The sequence below is a fragment of the Diorhabda sublineata genome, chromosome X, assembly GCF_026230105.1.
Source record: "Diorhabda sublineata isolate icDioSubl1.1 chromosome X, icDioSubl1.1, whole genome shotgun sequence".
NCBI lineage: Eukaryota > Metazoa > Arthropoda > Insecta > Coleoptera > Chrysomelidae > Diorhabda > Diorhabda sublineata.
The window spans coordinates 17,934,590-17,951,658 of NC_079485.1; the positions used below are offsets into that span (position 1 = coordinate 17,934,590).

General features: G+C 29.7%; 1 long non-coding RNA gene across 1 annotated transcript; it reads right to left on the reverse strand.

Annotated features, from left to right (window-relative positions):
* Window positions 1–8,639: 8,639 nt before the first annotated feature.
* On the reverse strand, window positions 8,640–9,188 carry LOC130451661 (uncharacterized). Its single transcript, XR_008910774.1, has 3 exons — window positions 9,122–9,188; window positions 8,710–8,781; window positions 8,640–8,650 (listed from the first exon to the last, which is right to left on the reverse strand). It is a non-coding gene; the product is annotated as an uncharacterized LOC130451661 (long non-coding RNA).
* Window positions 9,189–17,069: the final 7,881 nt, after the last annotated feature.

A 17,069-nucleotide genomic window follows, 5' to 3' on the forward strand; every position in this document is an offset into this window, starting at 1 on the left:
CAAAATTATTATATGAAAAAATTAAAGATAAAAACGCTAACATTAAAGAAAAAATAATAAATAAAAGAAATGAAAATAGAAATGATCCCCTTTCCTATGAAAATCAAAACATAGCTTATATAAAAACAAAATTCCGAGACAAAAAACTACCTAGATTCAAAAAAGCTGAAATTGTAAAAGACTCTGGCATATTATTAGAAACAGACAAAGGAATTTATCATAAGAATATAATTAGAAAACCAAAAAACTAAAACAGAAAAATTGTTACAGATAATGAAGCTGACAATAGTATTAATGTTACTATTACTTTACAAGACGACCAAGACAGAAGACATAACAGTCACAAATGTAAACAACTTATTATTACCCATCAATTTAGGAACCAGTAATCTCATACATACCAAACACACTTTCATATACTATATAGATTTAGAATTTATTCACAAACAAATCAATAATTTAAAAGAATATTATTATAACTTAAGAAATAATTTATCTCAAGCGAACGCAACAAATCCTATTTCATACCATAACTTAGCTGAACAATCATTGAGTAGAACAGAAATTTTAATTAACACTTTAGATAAAAAATCAGAAAATATTTACACACATTTAAGATTGAAAAGAGGATTAATAAATGCTGTAGGCAAAATAGATAAATGGCTTTTTGGAACTTTAGATTCGGACGATGAAGAAAGATATAATAACGCTATAAATGTCCTACAACAAAATCAGAAACAAATAATTCACGAAGTTAATTTACAGATATCACTACATAAAAAATTAATTGATCATTATAACAAATCGATTACGACTCTATGGGATAATCAACGGAATAATCAAGAAGAAGTTACTTTTATTAAAGAAGAATGCCCCGAGTTAGAAGGAAAACATTATTGTAAAGAGACTTTCAAATTACAAGGTAACTGTACTATTGAACTATTAATGGACATTCTGGTAAAAATTGTGTTATTAGTGAAATTGATCTTCAAGAAACAATATTAGAACAAGTAACAAATGATGAACTTTTAGTGATTCCAAATTTAGAAACTGACGTAATTTCTAAATGTGTCTCAAACCGCTATTTTAAAATAATCTATCCATCGATTATAAAAATTCCAAAGAATTGTAGTATTCAAATAGGAAGTGAAATTTTCTCAACCAATGTACAAATTAAAAAAGAAAAATCAATAACATTACCGAAACTAAACTTTAAATTTTTAAATAATCAAATTTATAAATCTCCTAATTTAACCAATATAGATTTTAATAAATTATATGAAATTAATAACATTGCTAAGAACATAAAACCAATTCATGAAATTTATAATCCGCAAAGTCATGTATCGATAGGACTATTCACTATAATAATAATAATTTGTATAATTTTAATAATATTCTGGTGAATTCATAAATATAAATATAAGTTTGTAAGAAAACAAAAAATCGAAGAAACGAAGAATGAAGACGTCGAATTAGGAGAAAGAAGAAAACAAGGGATGAAAAATACCTCCGTCATTTTTCATTCTTAGGGATGGAGGAGTTACATGCGAATAATTCTTGAAGGACATTTTATAAACAATACAATTGTATCAAATATCATAAACATGTATCAGCATTTATTCTATTTTGTATCAAATATCGTAAACATGTATCAGCATTTATTTTATTTTGTATCAAATATCGTAAACATGTATCAGCATTTATTTTACTATAAATAAGATTTTTGTGAACAATTTGATGATATTTAATGTTTATAATTAGTTCGATCTTGAGATTAATTGTATTCATTCAAATATTCAAAATAAATTTTTTAAAAATAAATTTCGAAAACCGAAATTTATAAGTGGTGAATTTCTCTGAGCAAAATTGAATCCTATTTTACAAATTATTGTTTATTTTGGTATTTTAACATTATGCTTAGATTTTATGTTTAAGGAAACTTAACATTTAGTTGAAAGATATTTTAGAAAAGGAAAAGTAAGTCCTACCTCTGTTTTATGACCCCGGACACATGGGTCACACAAAGGACTCTTTTACTTTTCGAAGTAATGCATATATTTTAGTAAAACATCTGTAATTTTACGATACTTAAGGAGAGGCTTAGACCTCATTGTAAATATTTTATTATTAGTTTTTAGTTAGTACAAACCGACTCTTTCAAGCGTGAGGACGCTTCTCGAAAACGTAGTCTTATAAAATAAAGACTTAATATATGAAGGTTAAACACTGTGTATTTCATTTATAAATATAAAACCTAATAATCACGATTACCTATCCATAACTTTCAACAGGTTATGGGCCCAGATAACGTGAATAATTAAATCGTGAAAATAGTGAACTTAAATAATAATTTATGATCGAAATCAAACTTGTAAAAGTACTTGTTAGACATTCCACAATTAAGTGATAATTGTAGTGTGTGTATAAAAATATTTTAAATAGAAGATATATTAAGTGAATTATTTTATTGTGAGTGAATTGAGATAATTCGACACAATGACAAATTCGAACTTAAATTCGCAAAGAGGAATAACTCCTTTTAATGGACAGAATTATAGTATTTGGAAGAAGAGAGTGCGCCTACTGTTGAAAGAGCACCATATACTCAGCATTATTGACGAAGAAATTCCTGTGTCTCCAAATGATAAATGGAATAAAAAGAATGACGTTGCCCATAGTATTGTCGGTTCGCTTTTGGCGGACTCGCTGCTTCATTTTACGGATGTGACATATGCTAAGAATATTTTTGAAAAATTAGATTCTGGATATGATCGAAAAAGTCTTCCAACACAAATGATGATGAATCAAAGACTTTCAGAATTAAAATTAGCGCCTGATATGCCACTAAGAGAACACTTTTCAATTTTTAATACGTACGTAAATGATCTGCTAGCGTCTGGATCAATAATAGATGAAGCAGGTAAAGTACTTAGTTTATTAAAAACACTTCCATCATCATATGAAGCAGTATCTATTGCAATCGAAACATTACGTGAAGATCAACTAGATTTAGACTTTGTAAAATCGCGTTTATTGAATCACGAAATTAAAGTGAAAGGACAAAATCGTGATACTAGTACAAAAATATTAGTTGCCGAAAATAGTGATAAATCGAGTGAAAAGAAGTTTCCCTTCCGGAGATCAAATTATAATGGAAAATCAAAATTTAAGAATGGTCACAAGCCATCCAAGAATTTTAAAAACTCTTTTAAAAGTAAAAATAAAACAAAATGCTATCAATGTGGCCGCATAGGACATATAAGAAGAGATTGCATTTACTTTAAGAAAAACCAAGAGTACAACGAACGAAAAACAACTAAGGCTGCTCAAATTGCTCAATCAGTGGAACCGAATTCGCAAGCTATCACTTTTATGGCTGGTGGAAATAAATTAATTGAAACAAATCAAAATAAAGTTGTTTTCTTGCTAGATTCCGGAGCATCCGATCATATTATAAGCAGAGAAGACATCGCCAGAACATTTGAGCCACTTGAAACACCAATTAAAATTTTGGTTGCCAAGAGCGAGCAGTACATTTCAGCAACCAAACGAGGTTCAATTAATGTGACAACCAACAAAGACGTAAAGGTGACAATTGGAGAAGTTCTTTACAGTCCAGAAGTCCCATACAATCTACTGTCGGTTTCCAAGCTCCAAAAGTCAGGCATGGTCATCCTGTTCGATCAGCATGGAGTAAAGATAAGTAAAAATGGTACACTTATCATGCAAGGTAAGCCACTAAATTGTTTGACGCAAATAAACTTTACTATTGAAAATTACGAAATAAATTCTGTCGTCAAAATACTCGACAATAAGAAAATAAATTATGACATTTGGCATAAGAGATTAGGTCATATAAGTAAGGATAAATTTGTAAAATTAAAGATACATAATATGATAGACGATTTCGAAGAAATAAAAGAAATTAATCCGATTGATAAGATATGTGAAGCTTGTATTAATGGCAAGCAAACTCGATTACCTTTCAATAAAGTTAAAAATCGAGATCATGTAAGAAGACCATTGTTTATTGTACATTCTGATGCATGTGGTCCAATCATTCCGACGGCACTAAATGATAAAAATTATTTTGTTTTATTTCTTGATCATTATACTCATTATTGTGTAGTATATTTGCTTAAACATAAATCAGAGGTGTTTTCAGTATTTAAAGATTTTGTCGCGAAAAGTGAATCACATTTCAATCTCAAATTAAATTACTTATACATAGATAACGGTAGAGAATATTTATCAAATGATATGAAAGATTACTGTAAAAATAAAGGCATAACTTATCATCTAACAGTTCCGCGAACTCCTCAATTAAATGGCGCTGCTGAACGTATGGTTAGAACAATTACAGAAAAAGCACGGTCAATGATAGCTGGATCTTGTTTAGATAAAGTTTTCTGGGGTGATGCAGTTTTAACAGCAACTTACTTGATAAATATTATTCCGAGTAGAGCATTAAAAATAATGAAGACACCTTATGAGTTGTGGCATAGCAAAAAGCCTTTGTTTAAATATTTAAAAGTATTTGGTTCTACTGTATATGTACATGATAAACTCAATAAAACTAAATTCGATAATAAATCTTGGAAAGGTGTACTGGTTGGCTATGAACCAAATGGTTACAGAGTATGGGATGTAGAATCTCATAAACATGCCGTTGTAAGGGATGTTATTGTGGACGAGACAAATTATTTGGTGTCTCGGCCAGGTATAAAATCTGACAGAACAAATAAGGGTTCCGCAGATGAAACTGATTCATTTGAAGTTTCAGTGATGGAAAATAAATCTGGTAATGATGAACCAGATAGTTTCAATAAATCTGATATTGAGAAATCAGATAGTGTAAATAAATCTGATGATGATAAATCAGATAATGTATCTGATATTGAGAAATCAGATAGTGTATGTAAAACTGGTAATGATAAACCAGGTAATGAATCTGATAATGAGAAATCAGATGTACTCTGTGATCCCAGAAATAAATTTCCAAGATTAGAAATAGAAAATAGTGATTTTGACGCCAGTCGTCGGAGGAGTGAAAGGATCAGAGGTCTTCCTAAAATATCATATGATGAATCTGGTAGTCCAGAAGAATGTATGTTATCAGCTCAAATAATAATAAGTGCTATACCGAAGTCATTTGATGAAATTAAAAATAGGCCAGATAGAGTTCAATGGGAACAAGCTATTGAAAGTGAACTTAATTCACTTGATACAAATAATACTTGGACATTAGTACCAAGACCTACTGATAAAAATATTATAGACTGTAAATGGGTATTTACAATTAAGAATAATGAATTTGGTAGTCCTTGTAAATATAAAGCTCGTTTAGTAGCAAGAGGTTTTAGTCAGGAATATATGGTAGACTATGACGAAACTTTTGCGCCAGTTGCTAGAATATCTAGTTTTAGATTCATTGTCGCTTTTGCCAACCAGAATAATCTGTTACTATACCATATGGATGTAAAAACAGCATTTTTGAATGGCAAATTAAAAGAAGAAATTTTTATGAGAGTACCTGAGGGCGTTCAATGTAAAAAGGGTCAGTTCTGTAAATTAAACAAAGCACTTTATGGTTTGAAGCAGGCAGCCCGTTGTTGGTTTGAGGTATTTGACAAAACTTTAAAATCAATGAATTTTCAAAATTCTCCAGTAGATCGGTGCATTTATATCTTAGATTTGGGGGATATTTCCAGAAATATTTATGTCGTACTATATGTTGATGATCTTGTTATTGCCACTCTGAATAAAGATACGATGAATAGTTTAAAAGAATATTTAATGCATAAATTTCAAATGGTAGATCTTAAAGAAATAAGATTATTTCTAGGTATAAGAGTTTCCAGAACAGAGTCAGTCATAACATTAGATCAAAGTGTGTATGTAAAATTAGTTCTAGAAAAATTTAAGATGCAAGATTGTGATCCAGAAAATAGTCTTCTTGAAAACAAAATAGATTATGAAGCTTTAAATTTAGATAAAAATTGTAATAAGCCATGTCGAAGTATTATTGGTTGTTTGATGTATTTAATGATTTGTACTCGCCCAGATCTGAGTTTTTCAGTCAATATTGTTAGTAGATATATGAACAAAAATAATATTAAATTATGGCAATATTTAAAAAGAATCTTAAGATATTTAAAGGGCACAATCGATTTAAAATTAGTATATACTAGAAGTCATTATAAAAATATAATAAGTGGATATGCTGATGCTGATTGAGCGGGTGATATTAATGATAGAAAAAGTACGATGGGTTATCTTTTTAAATTATACGAAAATTGTATTATCTATTGGGCTACGAAGCGGCAGACTTCCGTGGCAGGCTCTACTCCGGAAGCTGAATATATGGCTTTGTATGAGGCTGCACGAGAAGCTCTGTGGTTGCGATCACTCAGAGAGTATAAAAATAATTATATCAGGTCCTATAATAATATATGAAGATAACAATAGATGCATAAGTATTGCAAATAATCCATCAAGTCACAAAAGATCGAAACATATCGATATAAAATATCACTATTCTCGTGATAAAGTAGAAAAGGGACTAATCAAATTAATTTATATGCCTACAGATCAGCAGATAGCCGATGTATTGACTAAATCACTGACAGGGGCAAAATTTATGGAGTTCAGAACAAAAATGGACTTGAAATAGTTTTTAAGAATTTTTTTGTAACACTATTGTAAGTTGGTCTGGTAAGGTTTTCCCATAAGACGTTGGGTTTTCCCTTAAGCCCTTAAGCAACAAATGTTGGACCAGGTAGAGTCATATAAGTTGATGGACTACGTTGAGAGAAGTGTCATTACGGTTTTTATTCAAGTAAAGATAATATTGTAAGAAATGTATGGAGTACTTAATACTTAGGATTTTAGTTGTAAAATATTATTATGTAGACTGTATTTTTACAAGTTTGTTTTTATGTAAGGGATTCATTTTTGAGGGGGCGTGTTGAATTTCTCTGAGCAAAATCCTATTTTACAAATTATTTTTTATTTTGGTATTTTAACATTATGCTTAGATTTTATGTTTAAGGAAACTTAACATTTAGTTGAAAGATATTTTAGAAAAGGAAAAGTAAGTCCTACCTCTGTTTTATGACCCCGGACACATGGGTCACATAAAGGACTCTTTTACTTTTCGAAGTAATACATATATTTTAGTAAAACATCTGTAATTTTACGATACTTAAGGAGAGGCTTAGATCTCATTGTAAATATTTTATTATTAGTTTTTAGTTAGTACAAACCGACTCTTTCAAGCGTGAGGACGCTTCTCGAAAACGTAGTCTTATAAAATAAAGACTTAATATATGAATGTTAAACACTGTGTATTTCATTTATAAATATAAAACCTAATAATCACGATTACCTATCCATAACTTTCAACAATAAGTCCAGCTACTACAGGTGAAAATATAAATTGCTCTTCTCCAGGATTTTTTATACGTAACATTTTTTGAAAATAATTAATTTGTTCTACAGTTTTAAATAGGCTGTTTCTATTATCACTGTAGGAAGTTATGGATAGGTAAATCGTGAAATAAATAACTAACATCACTATTTGTTGGGATGATAAATTCATTCATAATGTGCGACTGGAAAAATGTACTTGAGGAGCTTGTTGCTACCTTCAACTTTCAGAAATTATATTTTACAATGATACCATAAATCCTTACAAAACCATCTGTTTGTTTAATGGTATAATAAAAGCAGGCAAAAGGTCTACTTATCTGAACCAAGTATGTATGGTCATAAAAGCGGGTACTTACTAGCAAATAAAAAAATTGAAACTAAAATTCATTTTTATTGAAAGTATTCATCAATCGTAAGATGGTATATGGCATTACTATATTCTTACCCTTAATAGATACGAGGACAAAAATGTTTGCCTCGTGAAAGCACGAAATGTCGTATTGAAGATTTGTTGGTACATGTCTATAGTAAATTTGTATTCAAATAAAACTAGTATTTGATATTATTTCATTCAAACATTCTATGCTGGATAAAACAAAAGCATAATTTTCATGTATAACTTGAGAATGGAGGAAATTATAATTTTCTCCCTAATTGTTACTATTTTGTCAATCTGTAATTCCATAGAATACAGTATTATAACCATATTATAATTTGTGATAAAAAAACAGTCTATATACATTTGTACAGGTGAAATTTTTGCATCATTGACAAGATAATTTCCAAATATAAACACACTGACACACTACCTTATTATTATGTGCTTAGTTCATAAACATAAAAAACCATTGGGGGGGAATATACTGAAAATAGAAGCAGCAGAATTACGTCATACACTACCCTGTATAGATAGGTAAGATAGTGTTTTGAGAATTAATATTGTTTTGTGTGTTAATACAATGGCATAACAAAATACAATTAATTTGTAATTTTTTGTAAGCACAAGCCTTTGTTTGGTACCTGGATGTACATTTATTAAGCTGAATCAACATTTCGGGCAATGCTGGTTTCTTCAATTACCCTACGCCCATTCACTATAAGTGATGTCACTGGTGGAGTCTTCTTGTATTCCGAGATATGAAGAAATAGCTTCATGAATAACATTCTCTGCATCACTCCTTCGTTCAAGTGATTCTAATGAAACCTCCGGTTACTGCTAAAAATTAGTTCTAAGATTGCTCCAGTGCTAAGTCGGGTCCACTCTATCAAATTTACCTTTCTGCATTTGACATACAGCATTTCTCGCTTCATATCATCAATAACAGTTAATTGTAGTTTTATATCATCCTGTAAATAAAGAGTCATGTGATTTGTAAAGGAAAAGTAAGGTAACATTTGTCTGGCAGTTAAAAAATATAATACATAGTTATTATTTCTATCATCCATAACTCAATTCAACAATATATCTAAGATTTTACAAAAGTCGTTAAAATATTTAATATTCCATTTTCATTACTCATATTATTGTCATTAAATATTCAAAAAAATCCGTCGAAAAATAAGCAATTATTCTTGATTTTAGAGTTTGGTGAAAGTTATAGTGTTGTGTTTAATTTTTCATGGGTGAAACTTTATATGGTTTGTTGAGATTTAGTTGATTTCTGCTTTGATTTTATAATGTTCTCACCTGATTTTGTCTGAGTTGTTTGGAGTATGGGTGTTTGTCTTGATGGAGTTCTCCTTTTCTATAACTGAAGATATACTTCTACACTATCTGGGTTTCTAAAATGAATATTATTTTGTAATGGATCAGTTAATACTATAATAGAAGTTTCAAGTGATAAATCGTTATAATATTTAATTTGAATATTTTCTGGATTTGAAAAATTTTCTTTTGAAATGATCAAGCTGTTTGCTTCCTGTCATTGCATACTAAAATTATGCCGTGTGTGTCGAAATATTGGATATGGACACTTGTATCGTGTATCTAGATGGGCTTAAGCATTACTTTGTATAGTATAGTAGTACTAGTAATAATAGTTTAATGGATATTGATAACTAGCAACTTCTGCCAATCCTAGAATCAGATGTATGACAAGATATTTAACTGTATTTAGGTGATTCAATTGTTTACTGTTGGATTTTATAGGAGGACAATTTCTGTTCTATTTTTGAAGGTTTTATCAACAGATCTACTCTTATTTCCCATTCTTCACATTTTTACCAATTTTATATTATGTTTAGTGCAGTCTGTAGAATGTGAGATGCTCTTGTTGGGTCTACATGTGATGATAATATGGTGGTATCATCGGCATACGTTGCTACAGTCGTTAAGCGTGTAGTAGGCATACGAGATGTATATAACGCATAAAGTATAGGTCTTAACACACTTCTTCGAGGGAAGCCTGCTTGAATTAGTTTCATATTTGTACATTTATCTCCGTATTCAATTAAAAAGTGTCTTTTCTTCAAGTGAGACTTTAGTACTTCAAACATATCATATGGCAGTTGTTTTTTCATTTTAGAAGATAATAGCCCCAAATGCCTAACCTTAGAAAAGGCTTTTCATATGTCTAAGAATATCGCAGAGCAGTATTTCTTCCCCTCTGTTTATTCGATTTACTATCCTGGGAACATGTTCATTACTTACGTCTTTGTTTCTGAGTTCGAACTGATAATATGGAATCAGGTTAGGTTTCTCTATTAAAATTTTCTAGAAACTTTAGAGAGGACTAGTAATAAGCTAATAGAACAATACGACATGTCGACTAATCATGGATTCATGATTATTTTAACAATTCTCCATTCATTAGGGAAGTACAGGGTCCTTCACAACGAGCTGAATCGATATGTATATGGAAAAGTACTGCGACTACTGTTCTGAAAATTTGCTTTCATGGGTTTTCCGAAATTCTCGTTTCAGTTAAAATAATTTCAGCTTTCTGAAACTTCCGGTTATACCGGAAGTGGACCTTTTATTTTAAACGGAGTGCTATGGTTTTTATTAAATTTTTGAAATCTTCGCAAAATTTCGATATATTTTTATATAAGGCATATTATGCCTAAACTTCACCATTCTTTAATTATTTCACATTTTCGAAATTTTTGGATACATTATATTTCTAAATTTAAGCGAGTCAGGTCGAATATTTGTGAGATTTGGACAAATAACACTTACAGCTTCCAAAATCTTGTGCCGAATTTCGCTATCTAAAAACTGCGAAAACTTAATTTTTTCAAATGACAACCCCCATTTTTCCCACCATCATTGAATCTACGTTTTAAATTGAGGGGATTTCATTTGTAAATTCATATATCTCAAATTGACGGTTTTTGTAGAAACTTGAAAAAACTGAAATCTTAATTATCACCTGCCGATGGCGAACAACGAATAACAAGTTAACGTTAAAAATTAAAATACTTTAGTCAATTAAAAAATATTTAAAAACACTAAAAATTATATTAAAGTAAATTTCCGAAATGGTTGCCCCCAACTTCCAAACATGTATGGATTCTTCTTAAAAAGCAGTGCTGAGTGGCGTTTCAAATTTCTTGCGGTGAAAGAGCATTCCGAACTCTTTCCTGGCAGTCTTCTTTTGTAGTTAGTCATCTAGAGTTTTGATTAATATAAATTCACAAAAAGCAATTCTTCTTGGATCGTCGCCTGGCTTTAAATTTTGTACCAACGAGATTGAATACGGATGGAACATTTTTTTTTAAGAATCCTGTGAATACGTATCTCTGATATTCCCAAATCTCTTTCCGCATCGGTTAATAAATTTTCAGGATACGCTCTGAAATATCCCAAGACAGTAATTTCATTAGCTTCATTGTCTACGACATATTTCAATTTGTTGCACGCTCCAACAAACTGACCATGGGTTTTACAATTATGAATGAGCCGCGTAAGTGTATCCAGATATGGCAAATGGAAAGTATCGCAGGCTCGTTTAATAACCCTATCACATTAACCGTATATTACTCCCAAATTGAAATAATCTTTATTAATAAATCCTAAGCAGGGCATGATGAACACTTTTGCAACGCTTAAATGTCAAGCTGTTTTCATTATTTGTTTTTTTTATGGTATACCAGATCCAGCTGGAATAATTGCATATGTACAATTTAAGATATATTCCCACAAAAAAAAAACAATAAAAAGATAAATACTATGAAATATTAGGATTGACACAAGAAATACCTAAGTACACCGAAAGCTCTTCTTAGATTTGTTGAATTTTACCTATTTTCGAATAGAAATAGGGAACACGTGTATATGTCTTGTCTGCAGAGGATACCGTGAACATGGGCAAATATTTTGCTATCAAAAAATGAGATTCATTCTGAATTCTATCAATTTCATTTATTTCAAACATTTTATAAAATACAAAAGTATATGAATTTATAGTACAAAATCTAATGCATATATATATATATATATATATATATATATATATATATATCACCTACGCCATTGCCCTTAGGTGGACAGTATATTGTGCTGATTAAGAACTTATTTTATTGTAGAATTGCTTAGTTTGTGTTTACTTTAATTTACGATTGTAATAAAAAATATCAGTCTTGTAATTGAAGTTGTTGGTAGAATTTATGTTAGAATAAAGTTAGTTTTTAAAAACACGGTTCCAGTAAATTAAAAGTTAAGTGGCGCAGTCAGTAGGATAGTCAATCGAAAGTTAAAGCATATAACATTCGGTTCGTTTCTACGATTTGATGACTATTCGAACAAGTAAAGTTAAATTATTGGAACTCTTAGTTGGGCGAACTGAGTAACTCAACTAGAAGATCTGTGTTGTGCCAGAAACCGGAAGAATCAAGAGGATATTGCTTGCTCCTGTGCAGTCCGAGCCAATGGAAAGGATCTTCATTCTATTGCTGTAAGTGTTTTTAATGTCATATAGAGGAAATATTAATTATTTACTTGACACATCTGACGATTCTGACTCAAATTCTTATTCAAATAACTCAAATTCAGGCTCAAACTCTGTTAATACTAAAATAAAATTTAACTTAGCATCACCAAAACTTTTTTCTACGAATAATTTTAATAAAATGGCTACTCCACAATTATCTATTTTAAAAAAAGAGTATCTTGATATGATACCCGAATTTGATGGAAACAATGCATTACTCCCTAGATTTATAGAAATTTCAGAAAAATTAGTAAGTACGTTTTATAATACTGTGGATGTAGGGGATTTTCAAAACGAATATTTGATGTCCAGCATCTTAGCAAAAATAAAAGGTGAAGCAGCCATAAACATTTCTTCTTGTACGATAAGAATTTGGAAAAATCTAAAAGATGCACTTCTTAATACTTACGCTGACAAAAGAGATATTTACACTTTAAATATAGAACTTTCAGAAATTAAACAAGGTAATGAAACGCCTTTCGAATTTTATAATAGAATTCAACATTTATTAAATCTTCAAATTTCTTATCTCACGACACATTCTAATGTTAGTGAACATTTAATTTTGGGTAATTACCTTAAAAATTTGGCTCTCAGAGTATTGCTACGTGGTTTAAAAGAACCTTTAGGCACATTAATGCGTACGAAAAATCCAGAAAATTTGAATATTGCTTTAAATGTTCTTACAAATGATTTTCAAGTTTATATGACCCACAATAATCATCCGAAAAATGTTTTTTCATCCTTGAATACGCAAAATAATTCACATAAAAATAAAACCAATTTCCAAAATAATGTGGCATATAAGCAGCCACCTCCTAGACAAAATTCTATGCAGAATTATCAATATACTAATCGAAATTCCGTATCAAACCCGCAAAATCGTCCATCAACTTCCTATATCCCTTCTAATAGGAATAATACAAACTTTTCTAATAATAGTCAAAACGTCTTTAAATCCAACCAGAACCAAAGATTTCCTAATCCAACTCCAATGAGTATGTCTACAAGAAATACATCTAGACCTCAACCTCAAAATTATCAAAATAGGTTCCAACACAATCCGAATCAACCTAGAAATTTTATCTCGGAAGAACTCCATAATATAGACGACTCTGATTGCAATAATGATGAATCCGATAATTTTTTAGAGACACCAGCCTTGGAACCAAACCAAACATTATCGAATTGTTAAACTTAAATAATTCAGAAAGCGTGTTACCCTATATAATTTTTCCAGAACAAAATCTTAAGGTTTTAATTGATACTGGTAGCACAAGATCCTTTGTGACATCAGCAGTTGCTGAGAAATATTTCAAAAAATCTTTTGTCAAAAAACCCTTCCATGTAAAATCTGCCTTCGGTAACAGTCAACAAAACTTCTGCACACTCATTCCAATCCCTAAAATGTTTAATTATAGGAAACCGCTCAATTTAGAATATTGCGTTTTCAAATTTCACGATCATTTTGATTGTTTGTTAGGATTGGATAATTTAAAAATACTTAATTCAATTATCGATTTAAATAATAATTTGCTTATGACTCCTTATAGTCAAATTAAATTGAATTACTTTGACATTAAAACTGGATCCACGAATTGTATAGTAGTGCCTCCACGTTGTGAACAAGTAGTTAAATTAAATATTGAAAATGTAAAAAATGGTAATGTAATTATACCATATACACGAATTGGGAAATTAGAAATCCCTGAATGTTTAACAAAAGTTGAAAATAATATAGCTTTATGTACAATTTTAAATCCTTCAGAATCCAACTTTCGAGTAGATTTAAGCCCCTCTATTAGTGTTGAGACATTCGATGAATACGAACAAACTCTCAACCCAAATTTTAATAAAATTTATTGTGAAAATGTTAAATTTGATGTTTCGAAAGTTAGAACTGAACTAAATATTAATGAAACTAAATTACAAGAACCTCAATGTTCTAAAAAATTATTAGTTTATATGGACAAATTTAATAAAAAACTCTCATCAACTACCGATGATAATGTATCGCTAATAGTTGAAACAGATAATGAAAGTAATAATAATGAGAATGACGATGAAGATATAACTGTTCATACAAATGAGGAAAATCCTGTAATTGGTATACCAATTTCATATTCAGCGATAAATGTTGGTGAAAATCAATTAATATTTTCAGAAGTAAATTTCCGCCGTACCTACTATTATGAAACTGTATGAAAATAAACAAAGAATTGTGCAATTATCTAAAAACAATTTTGAGCAAGATGTCATTAAATTCGTGAAAGAATACATAGTACCAAAAACTAAATATTTTATTTATTTCGAAGACCCAATTTATGAAAAATTCAGTGTCGTTCTACAAAATCACTTTCAAGATTCTCAAATTGACTTTGTTAAATGTAATAAAAAATTAATAGATGTTCCTTTAAATGGAATTAAAGAAGTAATTGAAAATTACCACGAAGGTAAGACTAATCATAGAGGACTAGATGAAACTGAAAATCAATTAAAAGCTTTGTATTACTGGCCAAATCAAAGAGCATCTATACAAACTTATATAAACAAATGTGAAGTTTGCCAGTTAAGCAAATATGATAGAAAACCAATAAAACCATTTTTAAATGTTACCCGCACAGCTACTAAACCTTTCCAAATTTTGCACTTAGACACGACAACCTTAGAAAATAGTAAATTTCTTACGATAATAGATTCATTTTCCAAATATGGTCAAATGTATGAATTAAAATCTAGACAAGGAATAGAGGTAGCTCATAGTTTAATTAAATATTTTACACACCACTGTATACCAGAACAAATAATTTCGGACAATGGAACTGAGTTAAAAAATTCTGTTGTAAAAGAACTATTAGAAACGCATAAAATTAAAATTCATTTCATAAGTTCTCAACATCCAGAATCGAATGGAATTGCTGAAAGGTTCCACTCTACGATTATTGAACACGTCAGACTTTTGAATAATCAAAAAGATTTTAAAAATGAGACTATTGAAAATAAAATACTTTACGCATTATTAGCCTATAATAATAGCGTTCATTCTGCAACAAAATTGAAACCAAACGAAATAATTACTAGACACCTAAACAGTAACACACCTTTCGATATGGAAATTGATCAACAAGTAGTTAACAATTATATACAACCATTTGCAAGACAATAATAATTATGGATGCGAAGAAAACATATTGCTAGCAGGAAATTCTACATATTGTCAAAATACAAAAATTGAAATAATTAAGAATCACATTGAAATTATTCCGGAGATATATCAATTTTTAGCAATATTTCCCGAAGAAGAAAAATTAATCATAAAATGTAAGCAAGAAACTGAAGTGAGAACTCATAAAGGCATTTATTTAATAGAAAATTTAGCATTTAAAATTATATTTAGGAACCAAGAGTTAATATTTCAACAAAAAACGTTTGGACAACCTTGTGTAATAAATGAATTAAATTTGAAATTAAATCAATTACACGTTTCTCCAATGAAGATTGATTTAAAAAGATTAAAATTAAAGGATATTCCAAATCAACTGGTAACGCCAATATCCACGGATAACACTAATTTTCACATTCCCAGTATTTGGACTATTCTTCTTTATACAGCATTGATATTGGCCTTCTTGTGGATTTTGTATAAGAGGAAACATTCAGGAAGGACAACTAAGAATCACCCGCAGGCAACAGAAGATGGGATCCAGCTTCCAGGAGAAGCTTCCTTCTAAAGGGGGAGGTGTCACCTACGCCATTGCCCTTAGGTGGACAGTATATTGTGCTGATTAAGAACTTATTTTATTGTAGAATTGCTTAGTTTGTGTTTACTGAAAGATTATTTAATTCACGATTGTAATAAAAATATCAGTCTTGTAATTGAAGTTGTTGGTAGAATTTATGTTAGAATAAAGTTAGTTTTTAAAAACACGGTTCCAGTAAATTAAAAGTTAAGTTATATATACATATATATATATATATATATATATATATATATATATATATATATATGTATATATATATATATATATGTATATATATATATATATATATATATATATATATATATATATATGTATATATGTATACAGTGCTTTTCAGATAAAATTATCCACCTTTAATAACTTTTGTAATACTGGTATTTAGAAAAAATCCAAAAACACGTCAATTTATGTTGGAAGGGGCAAGCATTATGGCTTATTTAAACTTACTGGAGAAGCCACCCCTTCACCCCTAGCAGCACCCCCTTTATTTTTTTAAATTACTTTTCATATTTTTTATGTAAAATTTGGATACTCCTCTTTGAGCTGATTTCAAAAATGTATAATACTTGTAGGTTAAAGTGGTTAGTTTATGAGATAAACAATTTTTCTTTTAAGAGCACAAATTTTACTTATTATTTACTTTCACATTATTTGCCTGTACTAAAATGGGTTGTACAACGGTTCAAACTCTTTAATCTTTTTAACTGTGCTATTTATTATGAAGTTACTATAAGTGTTCAAAATGAGTACCATTTACTTCCATACAATGGTATAATCTATTTTGAAATGCCTCTCTGACATTGCTTAATACGGCTGGATTTAATTGTCGACATTCATTTTCTATCCTCTCTCGTAAATCATCCAGAGATTCTGGTTGGGTAGCATAAACTTTTGTTTTTAAATACTCCCATAAAAAGAAGTCTAGGGGTGTTAAATCCGGTGA